This window comes from Harmonia axyridis, chromosome 2 (assembly GCF_914767665.1).
Source record: "Harmonia axyridis chromosome 2, icHarAxyr1.1, whole genome shotgun sequence".
In the NCBI taxonomy this organism is placed as follows: domain Eukaryota; kingdom Metazoa; phylum Arthropoda; class Insecta; order Coleoptera; family Coccinellidae; genus Harmonia; species Harmonia axyridis.
In genome coordinates this window covers 16116566-16131086 of record NC_059502.1, presented here as the reverse complement: position 1 = coordinate 16131086, position 14521 = coordinate 16116566, and the positions used below count along the sequence as shown (strand labels likewise).

At 35.2% G+C, this 14521-nt stretch overlaps 1 long non-coding RNA gene across 1 annotated transcript in view; it reads right to left on the bottom strand.

Moving 5' to 3' along the window:
• Positions 1 to 13245, bottom strand: part of LOC123673793 — an 85927-nt gene extending 72682 nt beyond the window's left edge. The window contains exon 1 of the long non-coding RNA XR_006746545.1: positions 13141 to 13245. This is a non-coding gene — a long non-coding RNA (uncharacterized LOC123673793). The remainder of the gene's footprint in view (positions 1 to 13140) is intronic.
• Between the last annotated feature and the right edge of the window lie 1276 nt (positions 13246 to 14521).

The window sequence follows — 14521 nt, the reverse complement described above, 5'->3', positions numbered from 1 at the left end:
TACTTGAATTGAGAAAACTACCTCCAATATAGCCTCCAGTGCTTGGCTTTTTTTTTGCGCACAGAAATTGCAGTCCCAACTGTTTGTAATTTTTTAATTTTGAGCAAAAGGTAGTCTCCGTCTAGGTCTCTCGACCTGAATCTTTTAAAGACTAGTTCGTTAATAGGAAAAATTCATTCTATATTCTCCAGAACATTTTTATCTATACTGAAGTTGAAGTAACTACATTATAATTCACTAAATTAATAATTAATTAAATAAAAGAGAAGTATGTCTGTTTGTTCACCATGCGTCACTAAACCATTCATCTCTAACCATAACTTTTTGATGTTTTTGCGTACACTCTCTTGAAAATTTCTGACAAACCACTATTCCAAATTGAAACCTTTTAAAAAATTACTAGAAGCAATCTGACATCAGCGCATTCGCCATTTTGTCGCGTCATTTTTTTTATTACCTAAAATCTTTTCCCCGCCTTATAGCCAGTAGAAAACTACTAAAAATCAAGACGTTCGCTTCTTCGTGCAAGATTGGAGTGGACAAACTTCAATTAGTATTGAAGTAAGCTTCTGGCGGAATGTTTACTCTATTTCTGGTACTAGTGATACAATGTGCTCTCATAAGTTAGATTGAATACAGTGATGAAAGAAAATGATGATTAATCACTTGACTACTTTGATGATTAGATGATTATTGTGAAACATATTTGAAGCCCTATATTTTCTATTATGAAAAGCAAAGAGTAATTTCATTTTGTCTATGTGTATATATTGGAGTGTATTTCTCCCAAGCTGTTCCTGTTGCTCAGAAACAAATTGCTACTCCAATATTCTCCATTCATACTTTAAAACTATCGATTGAACGAATAATAAATAGATAATAGGCCGTAACTTCTGCGTTTACCAAGTGCTCCGCAATTTATATGGAAATTGAAGTCCTGGTGAATTTATTGATCACTTAATACACATATTTCCATATCTTTCTTCTCGATCTCCTACCGAACACTACAACGTGTCCATGAAGATCTTTTCTTTTTCGGATGAAGAGGATAGCCTTGCTTTTTAATTATTCATCGAGCCACCCTTATTGAAGTCTCAAAATGGCTTCTTGCAGGTATTTCGTTGCCATATTAGGACACCACGAACTGGCAAGAATGGCGGTATCATCACCTTAATATGCCATGGAAACTTTCCTGCTATTCGACATGTCAGATTCATATAATGTATTTATAACGATCACAGCACAGATCCCTGCGGGACTCAGGCTGAAGACAGTACTCCCTCGACGTAGACTCTAAATTTGCGAGAATACAGGTATGAGGCAACTAGTTGAACCATGAAGAAAGGAAAACCGGCCGCAAGCAGTTTGTATAGCAATCTTTTGGACCATTGTACCAAATTTCATCTAACATTTTGGCCACGTCCAAAAATACAGCCCCTGTGATTTGTTCCACTACTCAAAGAATAGTTTTGAGGAATTCTACAGGTTCATACATTCAAATTCAAATTCTCATGTCAGATTCATATAATGTGAACAATAACGGTTGCAGAAGAGATCCCTGTGGGACTCCGGCCTAAAGTGTCCTCTCTGAAGAAAGTACTCCCTCAACGTTGGCTCCAAATTTGCAAGAATGCAGGTAAGAGGCGACTAGTTGAACCATGAAGAAAGAAAAACCGGCTGCAAGCAGTTTGCACAGCAATCCTTTGGGCCATTGTACTATACTTTTTCAAACATTTTGGCCACGTCCTAGATACAGACCCTGTGATTTGTTCCACTACTCAGAGCACTTTTTGTACCTTGGAGTTTGAAAATCGAAATGTTCAATCTGTATGATCTTCAATTATTGCCCTCAATCTTTTCATTATCTTTCCTATGCACGAGAGAAGACTGATCAGGTGCTAGTTCTGCAGGAACTTGTGGATTTAAACCACGCATAGTATTCACTATATTTGTCGTGCACGGGAATAGTTTTGAGAAATTCTACAGGTTCATACGTTCAAATTCTCTCTATTATTAGATTTGAAGGAAAATAGCACCGATCTAGCTATCTCATTGACGTCCAAAGTTGTTGTAAATACGCTGGAGTGTCCCTAAATAGATGAGTATGTGCTTATCTGATCCAATCTCTTTTAATATGTTCGTAGGAATTGAATATAAAGAGAAGTCATACCTAAATGATTGAGTTGTGCTTTGTAAACACGTTCCTTTTCTGTCAAGCAACAGTTTGCATCCACAGAATGAGGGAATACATTTTTCAATTCACCAAATTTCCGCCACGAGCACTAAATGTAATTAATAACCGACAAACTTGGGGTGAATGAAATACCCAATACGTCTCGGGAAATTTGATTAGGAAAAATTGGAATGTTTGTTGCCGGATATTACACCTCCGAGTCATAATGACAGCCCCATCACATCCCCTTATATCCGTTAATGCTCCTTCGCGGGAACCGAAGTGGGCGTGGCAGTCGTCAAGCCAATCTACCAATTGCGGTTTGAATTTTGATGATATTTCTCTGAGGTCGGGAAGATTGAAATCGAAATGTGATGGGTGCTGGGATATTTCGAATATCTGGAATATCTCTCTTTTATGATGATTTGAGTTTTGTTTCCGCTCGTCGGCGGCTTACTGAACGAGGTCTCAACGGAAAATAACTGTTCATTTTGAACTGTGAGCGAACTAAGAGATTACTGAGTTGGCAACATTTCAAACACGTTATGTCTTTGAATGTTGTGTTTTTTATACAACGAAATGAGTCATTATATGTCTCATATCAAAATTTTTACTCTATTTGAGCAATCACAAACAAAAGGCAGCTGGTATCATCGAGAAAGCACCAGCTGTCTCCAAAATTTGATTGGTCTGAGAACTTTGGCGTTTTCAACGACATAACCATGGATACGGACAGTCTCTCACCAATATAAAGTTTTTGATATTTCACTTTGTTCGTGAAATAATTCAACAGAATACAACTCGTAACTTGTAGTTGAATTTATCCTATATGTAGGTATGTCTTTTATTTCATAACTTAACTGCGTTGCTGGAAGAAAACACCACCTTTCGTTATGATATCATCACTAGTGGTATTACTATTGAAATTTTCAAACAAGAGGTCAGTTTGATCGATCTATCCAATCTAAACCAAGCTTCGAGATTTTATCTGCTCTATTGTACAATGGACTAGATTTAGAAGGAGGTTTCATTACACCGTGACCTATATTGGTCTCATTTGACCCCCATCAGAGTCTATGGCTCGTCCTCCAGTTTCAGAGTTCTTATGAACTCCAGTATCTGGGATGACTTCAAGAAAGTGACTTCTTCACCTCCACATGTCTCTTGTCCAAAGCATTTTGCATTGTATAGCGACGGCCAGGCATTCCAACACCAGGTTATCAGGAGTTTCTTCCCCTCACCGCTGAATCTTAACTCCTCGTTTTCTGCTAGACTCATTCTCATGAGGTGCTCCCTGAGGCGATAATGTTCTATGAGGAATCCAGTGAGGATGTGTAGCGCTTCTTGCTTAGATCCAGATACTTTTAAGATCTTGCAGAACAATGTTCCAGAAAAACTTTTTTCAATGATCCCTCTACTGAATTTTTTTTTGTAGGTACATTTATCTATACCAAATCTGGACCAATGGTGACCAGTCACATAGATATTATTGGAATCGATATTACCAGAGCAAATGGAACATTTCAATCAAACAAAACAAGTTGTATAAAAAACACTTTCGATTTCGACCAGTGAGCTTAATACTTTGATTACAGTCTTAATGCCAGAATGTAATATCACGTTTCCTACTAGGTTCATTTCCACACATCTTTTGATTCCGAGTATCTCTGCCTGATGAAAGGCATTAGGACAGCAAACTAGCAACCTAGCGATAGTGAGCATCTGATGCCAGCCCTGAATACTCCAACGGCAATCTCCGCCATGTGATCGAAACCATCCGTGTACCATCTGATGGTATTCTTTTTGAGAGCTGGGATTGCGGATTCCGTTTCCTAATCTTCTTTTATACTTAGTTTCATTGTGAAAGTTTTCCAGATGCTAGTATGTAATTGGTCAAAGAGGACCAGGCTTCATTACTGATTCTCTGATTGCCGGTACCTTTCCTGGATAATGTTGAAATGAGCTCATGAACTAATATTTCTATCACAATCTTAAAAAATCTGTAATTATCTCCATGTTCTAGTTAGGTACGGTCTCACATAATAGCTCCAGTGATATAAACACAGGCTTACCTTTGTAATATATTGAGGACTGTTCTGGAGTGCTGTGGCATTCCAGACTATTGTCGCATAATTTATTATGGTCTCACAATCATGACATTCATCGAAGGATTTTTGGGTTACATCCCCAAGTTATTTCATATATCAACTGAGTTGCTTGAAGTGTGTTCAAGACCAGAGGTTACTTTAATCAATCTATCTGATCTAACCCAAGCTTCGAGATTTTATCGGCTCTATGGAACTATGGGTTATGTAGACCACCTGATTTTCTCACTATTTCAGAAGTTATCCGAAGATAACTATAAAATCAAAACAAATCTAAAGGTAAATATCAAAGTACAACACAGGAAATCAGTACTTGATACACAATGAAATGTTTTGTTATCGAACATTAAAGAGGAATATACTAAAAATTCCTCTTTAATCTAATTATTTCGAATAATTATATTTAACAATATGGTCATATTCAAATAAAGTCTCACCTACACATAAATTACCCTGAAAATCTGATGGAAAGCACTTCTAAATTTGTTTCGTTCAGCCAGATTATTGAGACTCAAAGGGTTTGTTCTAAGACTGATAATGCCTTCATTTTTAGATTCTAAAATGTTTGATTAATGAAAAGTTGATTTTTCCAAATAGGCAGTGAGAAGGAACAGTAGACTTCGAATCCAATGAGTTTCAAAAGTTCCTGATCGCCAACGACAAACTAAACACAGCTTCTCGGGAATGTGATAATGAAAGACGTGGAAAATTCAAATTTGAACGTTCCAAACAAAGAAAAACGGGGGAGCCAGAGTGAAGCCCTTGAATGAAAAATCAACGGAAAAAAACCTCATTAAATCACAAGAGAAAGATTAATTATACTCAGCATTAAAATCAGAATTTCTACGAGTACCTCAGATCTGTGCGGCGAATGGAAGAACTTTGGAGAAATGTAAATTTTTAAATTATAATTAAAGCTTCGCGATTGATAATGTTTCCGAGTATTAATCATGCATGTCGTAAATCATCTACTTTCGAAATTAAGGGAATGTGTTTGATTTAATCTGCACGGAAGAAGCAAAAGCTGAATTCCATTCTAAAGGGTTATCTTGACTTGATGGTATATCGATATTAGGTTTTTGAAGTGAAGTTTTATATACACAGATCAACAATTGCTAGGGATCACTTATGAACTTCTCTTCATTTGTATTTTTTTCAAGTTATCTCGTGAATATCTGTACATTATATATTCTCTAAGGAAAAAGTAAAGATGTTTTGAGTTGATTATATCAAAGTCTTCCTCACTTCATCGGCTCTTGTTCACAAAATCGATTATTATCTGTAGGCTGTTACAGGTGGAGTGAAAAGCAATGTGGTATTTGTTATTAAATCTATTTTTTCTCTCGTTCAAACACATAAGGTGACAATAATTGAAGAAATGAGAATAATATCAGCTTATCAGTCATGCCGAGAAGATGTTTGGCTCCTGTGCAACTGGACCAAATCATACGGTGGATACAGGAAGGTTTGTCCCAGCGAGAAGTGTCCCGGCGGTTGAATGTTTCGCAAAGTGTCGTGAGTCGGGCTTGGAATAGGTTCATCCAAAACAACTCAGTAGCTTATGTTCGTGGGGGAGGTCGGCAGCGCAGTACAACAGCTGCCCAAGATCGTCTTTTGATCCTCAATGCTAGGAGAAATCCCACTTACCCGGCGTCGCGGCTCAATAGATCACTGAGAGTTGCAACAGGAGTTCTAATTTCGAACCAGACTGTAAGACGACGACTACATGTTCGTGGTTTAAGAGCACGTAGGAGGGTACAACATCCCCGTTTGAATAGGGAACACCGGGTTCATCGACGGCAATGGGCTGAGGAGCACCGCAATTGGACACTTGAAGATTGGAGCCGATGTTTATTTACGGATGAGTCTAGATTTCGTTTGGTCAACTCCGATGGACGTATTCTTGCTTGGAGGGAAAGAGGTCGAAGGTATGCAGAATAGTTTATGGTACCCACAACAGCTTTTGGCGGAGGTTCTATATGTGTATGGGGAGGCATTTGTTTGAACCAACGCACAGAGTTGGTTGTTCTGCAGAACACCACCATGACCAGCCAGAGATATCACGATATGATTATTGAACCCATAATTGTTCCGTTTGCGGCTGCCGTGGGCGAGAATTTCATTTTAATTGACGATAATGCCCATCCACACCGTAGTCGTCTGGTTAATGAAGCGCTAGAAACTCATGCTATTGATAGGATGGACTGGCCAGCTCACTCTCCAGACATGAATTGTATCGAACATGTCTGGTCTGAGATGTCTAGACAATTGTCAACCTTAGAACAACCGATCAATAACCTGGAGGACCTTTCTAACGCTTTACGGGATATTTGGACGAATTTGCCCCAAAATTTTATAAATCGTTTGATCGAAAGGATGCTTCGTAGGGTAGAATGCTTGAGACGAGCTCGTGGGGGACCAACTAGGTACTAGCTTAACCGAAACTTCAGCCTTCTTGTGGTTTCATCATAAAATTTTTATGTTATTCAAACACAGAATTTTGAGTGTTCCTAATAAAGTCTTTTTTTCTCTCCAACTTTCCATTTTTTCATTCTTTTCTCAAGTGAACCATATTATCAACTGAAAATACTCTGATATCTGACTAAATTTATAATCTTGGAGCGAATATTTCAGAAATAAATTTAGAACAAGTAAGTGATCCCTATCAATTGTTGAGCAGTGTAATTGAATTCATTCAATAAGTATATCAAAATCAATTTTCTGATCACAAACTAATGCCACTCATCTATCTTAAAATTTATTTTCATATTTTTTTCTATCTCCCTTGCTATAGAAAAATATTTCCAAAACCATCTATCTACGTTCTACAGGGCGGTTCACAATGAAGTCCCTTATTTTCGAGGCTTATAACTTTTGATAGGAGAGTGCTCAAACCTTTCGCATAATATTCCTCATATCCTCAATTTGAATTTCCTTATGGATTCCTTTTGAAATTAAGCTTATCTCTTATTTCAGAAAAAAACTGCTAAAGGTTTTTTTTATTATCACATTAAATCTACAAATCAGCTGAGTTGTTTCAATAGAATATAAGATTTAATACACTTTACAAATTTCAAATAACCATCACACTGTCTCAAAGATATAGGTAAGTTGTTGTATTCCTTCATACTTGAATAAACAGGAAATCTTCTGCTCAGTTCAGAATGTACTTTCTTGAGACGAAATTTATCCCTATTTCTGGTATTATGTTAATGCAACTCACCAGATTTCCCCAACAGTAAATCATTTTTGACAAGATTATCATTAACTTTATAGATCAATTTGTACTGGTTGAGAATAAGTATTTTGTCGAATTTCATCAACTTTGTTTCTCTGTATAACACAGTTGTTGACGTGTCATAAGGAAACCCGTAAAGGGCTCTTATAGCTTTGTTCTGCAGCACCTGTATTCTTTTCAGGTTTGACCTGGATGTATTGATCTCTCTATGGCTGTCCTATCAGAAGTTATAAGCCCCGCAGGAACTAGACTTTTTTCTGAACCACCCTGTATATCTGAAATTCTCGACAATAATTATAACGTACAAAACAAACTGACATGAATTATATTTGAATTTTGATTGAATATTCAATAAATTTGCTGGATCTTTCACTTTCAATTTAATTTGATGAATAATTCTTTATTGGAAAATCCATAATAATATTCGATTTAATTCCTGAAATTCCTGTTTTTCTATCATATATTGTGAAGATATATGTCGTGAAACTAGAGAACACTGCTCATTCAATATAAATAGAAGAATGAAGTCAAAAGAAATAAAATTCCTGATGTAGAAAATTTTCCATATAAAAACCAAAGAAAATAATGCAATCCCAAAATTAATATTAAAAAAAAGTGAATGAATCCCCACATATGCACATACAATAGATCCTCACATGTGTATTCGATCCAAAATCATTTGGAGAAAAAGAAAATTTGCTATAAATTAACAAATATAAAAACCTGGACCACAACCCTGCACCCCTACGATGTCTGCAGGGTCTTAACAACTGCGCCACAAAGGCGGTCAAAATTGTTCATATATACTTCAGGCACGTACAATGATGGTAAACAGATGTTGGAAATCGTTTTATTTCCAATATTATTTTCAGATATAATATCCTTTTCTGCCGATATAAGGACTCCAATATTCTTATGCGTAAAAGGAATATCAGCAGAATATGTTATCTTTATAACATTATTAATTTAGTTTATGCGAAAATGGTATGAACTGTATAATTTCCATAATGTTACAATTATTTGAAGAGTGCTTTAGTTTAGCGAACTGTAGCTGCAAAATTTTAACAATTTCAATACTTTTTTTGAAGTGTGTAGCTTGCTGATTTTAGTAATGGCGTAGTTTTTACTTGTCAAATGTAGAAAATCTACAAAATTGTCGAGATAGCGGGCTATTGAAAACGAAATATTATTATTATTATTGAAAAACCCTTTGAAATTTTACTAGTTTCTGAGGAAGATATCTCTCATCAAAATAATTATTTTGATGCACCATGCACTTGAAAACTCATTTTTAATTTTGTTTCCTCATCTATTGAAATTTCGGAAGTATTGATATTTCACTATATTTTCAAACCCAATAAAATTTCGAATTGTTATTTATTCAAATATTTTATGTCTATATCCGGTTATTTCAGTAAGAATCATTACAAACCTATAGCTCAAGCAGCCATTCCAATTTATTTCTGGAGCATTTCATAGCATAACAACCTTTTCAAATTCTTTTCCTTTGATACCTCTTGAGTGAATAGTGCAAGGAGCTGATTAACAACTGACTTTATTCTAGAAAAAAGATTGTGTTTGTCTGCTGGATCAGAGAGATACGGTCTACTGATCACTTTAATTCGATACGATATAAAATAGCGTGAGAAATCGCATCGTCTTCTTGAATAGGATTCGATGGGAAAATGAAGAAATAATGCTAGGATATCATCAGAATTAAACCTAGTATATGTAATTTAAAAAATATATAACTCCTTCATAGTTGATTTTAGTGCGATGAACTCTAATCTGACCGCTATCCTAATTAGTGTTCTTTTAAATATATTTTGATAATCTTTATTGAGTATTAGTCTATTAATTTATAAGAGTATCCCATTGAAGTCTTTGCCATAAATGTCTAGCATGCTTGTTTGTTATGTCTTTAACATTCGTATTGATTTTCAGGGTTCCACTGGATGGCATTATAAAGAGATCTCGTACTACAAAAACTTTTATGATCAGTTGACTAAATTTAGTTCGAGCGCTCGTCAAATATGAACACTAGCAAGGAAAAAATATGCTATAGTTCACAGTTTTAAGATGAAGGCAAAAATTAAAGCCAGGCTGCTGAAAAAAAATTGTATATGGTCATGATACTGTAACAGTCAATCACGCGCAATTTTGGTTTCGTGCAATGTAAAAATTGCATATTGGGGATACAACAGATACAATTTTTAATGAAGGGGTATAGTAAGATTTAACGAACTGACGGTATATATCTTCTGATCATATCAGCGTTCCTGAAAACCTATACATTACATTCCTCTCACTGAAAAAGAAGATTTCGACTGTGTGGCAACCAAGGTGGGAATTTTGATGGCCATTTGGACCTCATCGTGCATTAATAGGTCAACGAAACAATGAAAATATTCAGCTCCAACATTCCATCACCCTATCATTCCCCAAATTGTTTTGAGGCAACGATGTTATACTCCACTTTAGAGGCGGATAACTCACACCCTAAATATGGAGCAACTAAATGCGTTATGCATGTTTTCCATTCAACTAATGTTATTATAATTGATATATAATGCCCATTCAGGTGAATTGGAGAACACTGTTGCACAGAGTGTATACAAAACATGAACTGAAATTACAACTTGGGTTCGAAGGTAACTTCCTAATGGTGTAATAATATTTATCAATAGGGGAATAAAATTCATGTAGAGTTTATTTTGTGCTTATCGTGGAGCTCATTAAGGGTTGAAGTTGATGTTGCAATTGTCGGAAATATTAAGCGGCTCAATTTTCTACAGTGACTGTACGATAGTGAATTATAATAGCATGCTATGATTGCAATCGTAATTGATTGAGGTTTTTAAATTTTTATGTTTTCCGCTTTCGTCGAATTTTTGATTTGATTCTAGTTGTTGTGATTTACAGGGTAAGAACTATTTAAAGGGACACAACAGGGATATCGAAAACCGCTAGAGATGCAGGGTTGCTTGAATTACAAAAAAGTTGCGATTTTTAGGGATGAGTGTGTTGGTGTTAACAGATCCAATATATATCCGATGGTTCTCGAGATATCTCGAAACACCTGAAAATCGAGATATTCTTTTTTTCTGTATAACTTATTTGTTTTTGAAGATAACTTCAACAGATTTGGTTCATAGCCATTATTCAATATAGAGATACTAATGAAGTCTTCAGATTTTTTCTATTTTCCATTGTTTCAGAGACGCGAATCTCGCTACACTCGGCTATGAACTATATGCCACGGCAGTCAATGTACTACTTCGATGCCTAGTAAAACAAATAACTATTTCTAGTAGACATAATTGCTACTTGCAATGCAGAAAAAAATTTCAACTCTGTATGATTTCTACAGAGTTATAATAATTAATATTCAAACATTCACTACTGGTCAAAAACTTTCTTATTTCAAATGGTATTTCAAAGTCGCCCATTTAATCTTGAGGTTTTTGAAGAATTAGTGAGAACACCAGTGTTTTAGACATCTTACTTATGCCATGTAAATATCGAGATAGCTTTTGTATGGTTGCCTGTTATACCATTTTTTTCAATTAATTAAATGCATTCTCACTCTTGCTTCGATTTCAGTTATAGGAGAAAGCCAACGAGTTGTTCCGATCGTAGACAGTAGTAGCCTCACCACTGGTTCCCACGCTAAACGAACCTTGAATTTTACAAACTCACTAATTCATCGCTCGATATAATCATCCAATCACAGTAACTGCAAGAACGACGTTATAAACAGTACTTCAAAGACAAAACTATCGAAGCACGCAGATCAACTAAGGCAATATTAAAAGGTTTCCTCAAATAAAAAAACAAAAAATTCTTAATTTCAAATTATTATGTTCAATTTTAGTTCTGCTTTCGTTGGACCATAGATAGTGATGAGCGATATTTTATTAACTGTGAATCACTGATATCTCCAAATCACAGGTATTCACAGTTCCTCGCCTATACACAGCTTAGAGCTGTGATATCATATCCTAGTCGGCTAGCTCCATATTTCACAGTTCCAACAAATCGTGATTCGTGAACGCGAGAGTAGTTGTATCAAAAATTATTGTGAAACCGTTATCACATCACGGTTTAAAATCACTGATATTGAAAAATCACAGTCACGATTCACAATGTGATTTCCAAATCACGATATCGCTCATCAATAACCATAGATTTCAAAGTAGAATCTAAAATCAACGAGTTGATCGATCGATCAAAATTTGTTAAATTCATACTCTGATGTTAAAACATGTCTGTATGAAATAATGGGAATATTCGCTAACACGGACTAATCAAACCTACAAATTATCGGATTGTACCGACAATGCATAACGTGAAGGGTAAAGGGCTGCGTGTGAATCCATGTTAGATATTAGTTCTGATAGAGAGTTGTTACATTTGATCGACCAAGCGTATCCATATAGCTCCTTCATTCGTACCAACTAGTGCATTGTATAAGTGATATTCGAATCAGATAGCTAAATCTCGCACCGAATGTATAGATTATGGGACTTTATTGGAATTCTGTCAACTATTGATGGATGTACCACTACTGGTTTTTTCAAAACGTAAAATGTAAGTCAGTAATATCTGAGACGAAAACATCTTCAAGATTCCAACAGCGAAAATCAAGTCTGATAAATGAAGTGAATTCCATTATTCATAGCTAAGGATATTGATTTCAGTTCTTGGTAGAGAAACCTTTCGAAAATTCTAGGAATTAATTATTGAATATACTTGCCGACGACAATCCATAATTGTACCTGGGTAAATATCAATTGAATGAAATTTCAAATAATTTGTTATAGGAAAATCATGCTGAGATAGAAAGGTTAGAACTAAATTTCTTGCCATTACTTGAAATAATCCTCAATTAATAAAACTCTGATAATTTCTTCAATTCATTAAAAACATCCTAGATGAAGATCCATAAAGGAATACCTCAGGGTTTTATCTAAGGACCTCTACTTTTACAATATATATTTACCACCTCCCAAATAACATCCCTTGCGATTGTGTCTGTAACTAAGCAGATGATACTTCCTTCTTAAATATTTCCAAAAAATCAGTGAGGAAAAAGACAGAAATCATGCTAAGGAAAGCAGAAAGTTGGTTCAATTCAAACAGTTTCCATTTGAATGTGGAAAAAACAAACATGTTGAAAATAGGAGGTAGATCAGGATCACATAACATCGAGAGTTCGAAATTCCTATGTATTCAAATTCAGAATAATTTCGAATTTAACAACAATAGAGTTATGCTTGATTTTTCCATGGTTCTGAACTTGGGTGCTTTCTTTTTTCATAGGCGCATGGCATTCATGTCTCCATATTTGCTTACCACATCACATTTTCACTGAGGGTAAGGGAAACCATAGACAAACATCGACGTCGATCAAACTTTGGAAATGGATAGGATCATAATCAAAATACTATGTTAGCGAGTTCAAGAAGCTCTCCATATATAAAGAAAAAGACAAACATTAGGATAATGAGGTGGTGTGAGCAATCGATCCAACCTCAGACATATAATGGCTCTGGAGAACGTACAAACTTGATATCAACGTAGTAAGTGAGTAAGGCACTAATTATTGAAGTCGTTGCACTTACATGGAGTGGTACATTGTTCCAAAGTTTACACAATGAATGGAAGAGTAATTAGAATACTGAATAGGTTCGCGCTAATTATCATCAGGTGAAAGAGATTATTCCGTGATTTGAAGGAGTGTTTGACTAGGAATATTATTTCAGGCGCTTGGATAATTATATGGAAACGAAGCAGCACTCGAGGTTCTGAGCTTTCAGTCACTATCTATTATTATCTCTCGGCTTACATCATTACTGAGATTAGCTGAAAAAATCGTGATTTCGGGTTTATTTATACGAAAAATGAATTTGGATTGCATATCTTATGTTTCATCATTCATAATATCATTTAACTTTGATCCAGATCATTCAACTTATTCCAGTTCTTCGGAATGATTGATGGTTCTCCCATATTGAAGCAAGATTAGATGAAGCAAGAAAAAACGCTACGATTCATTGATTTGTTTCAGTTGAAACTGCCTAAAACACTGGTGTGCTAACTTATTCTAGAAAAACCTCAAGATTAAGATGGCGACTTTTGAAGGGGCCAGCCTTCTTGGATTTCAATGGTATTGATCCCTTTTCACTTGATTTCCGCTTCATTTCTTATGGCGGGGCTCATGTCGTCTTTATGTCAATGTCCTTCTGAGGTATAAATATATATTTTATATTCTACTACTTTATATAGATCAGCATAATCTATCTTGACGTTTACTGGCAATTAAATAATATGACGTAAGATATTCAAAAAGACAGGTGTATCGACTGATTAGATTTTGTTTGAGAATCGAACTAGGCGATACAATTCAATAAAAATGGCCATATTTATATGGTAACTACTACAAGAAACTTCCAATTCTTTCTTTAGAAGGAGTCGCATAATGATTTTTCAATCATTTATTTCAGACCTCAAATGCGTTGAACAAAATTGGCACCGAGGCCTTTATCTCACAAACTTTAACAAGTATTAAAATATCGAAAATAAACCAATCAATAAGTTATCTTGAAATTGACTCAACTCAAATTCTGTTGTTAAAATATACTCTCAAATTGCAAGCCCTTTCATTTCCTCTCAACAATTTCCTTGGTATGTTATTAAATGTTTGTACACTTCGATAGATTGGCGAGCTTAGTGACTTAAGTTTTCTGAAATAGTAATTTCTTATTATATCTCTTGTTCTCAGATTATAATTATGTTATAATATATGAATGATGTATACTCTGCTTCAACTTTGTATCAATTTATTTTGCATCCTAAAGCTAATCTCGCACTAATCTTCAACATTGGATACTCCCTATACAACGCTTCACTAGCTGACTAGTAATCAATTGAAGAAATAGTTTTTATTGCCTTGTTCTTGTTCTTGTCTTTGTTATTTAGTCATCACATTTGTCGGAGCATTTA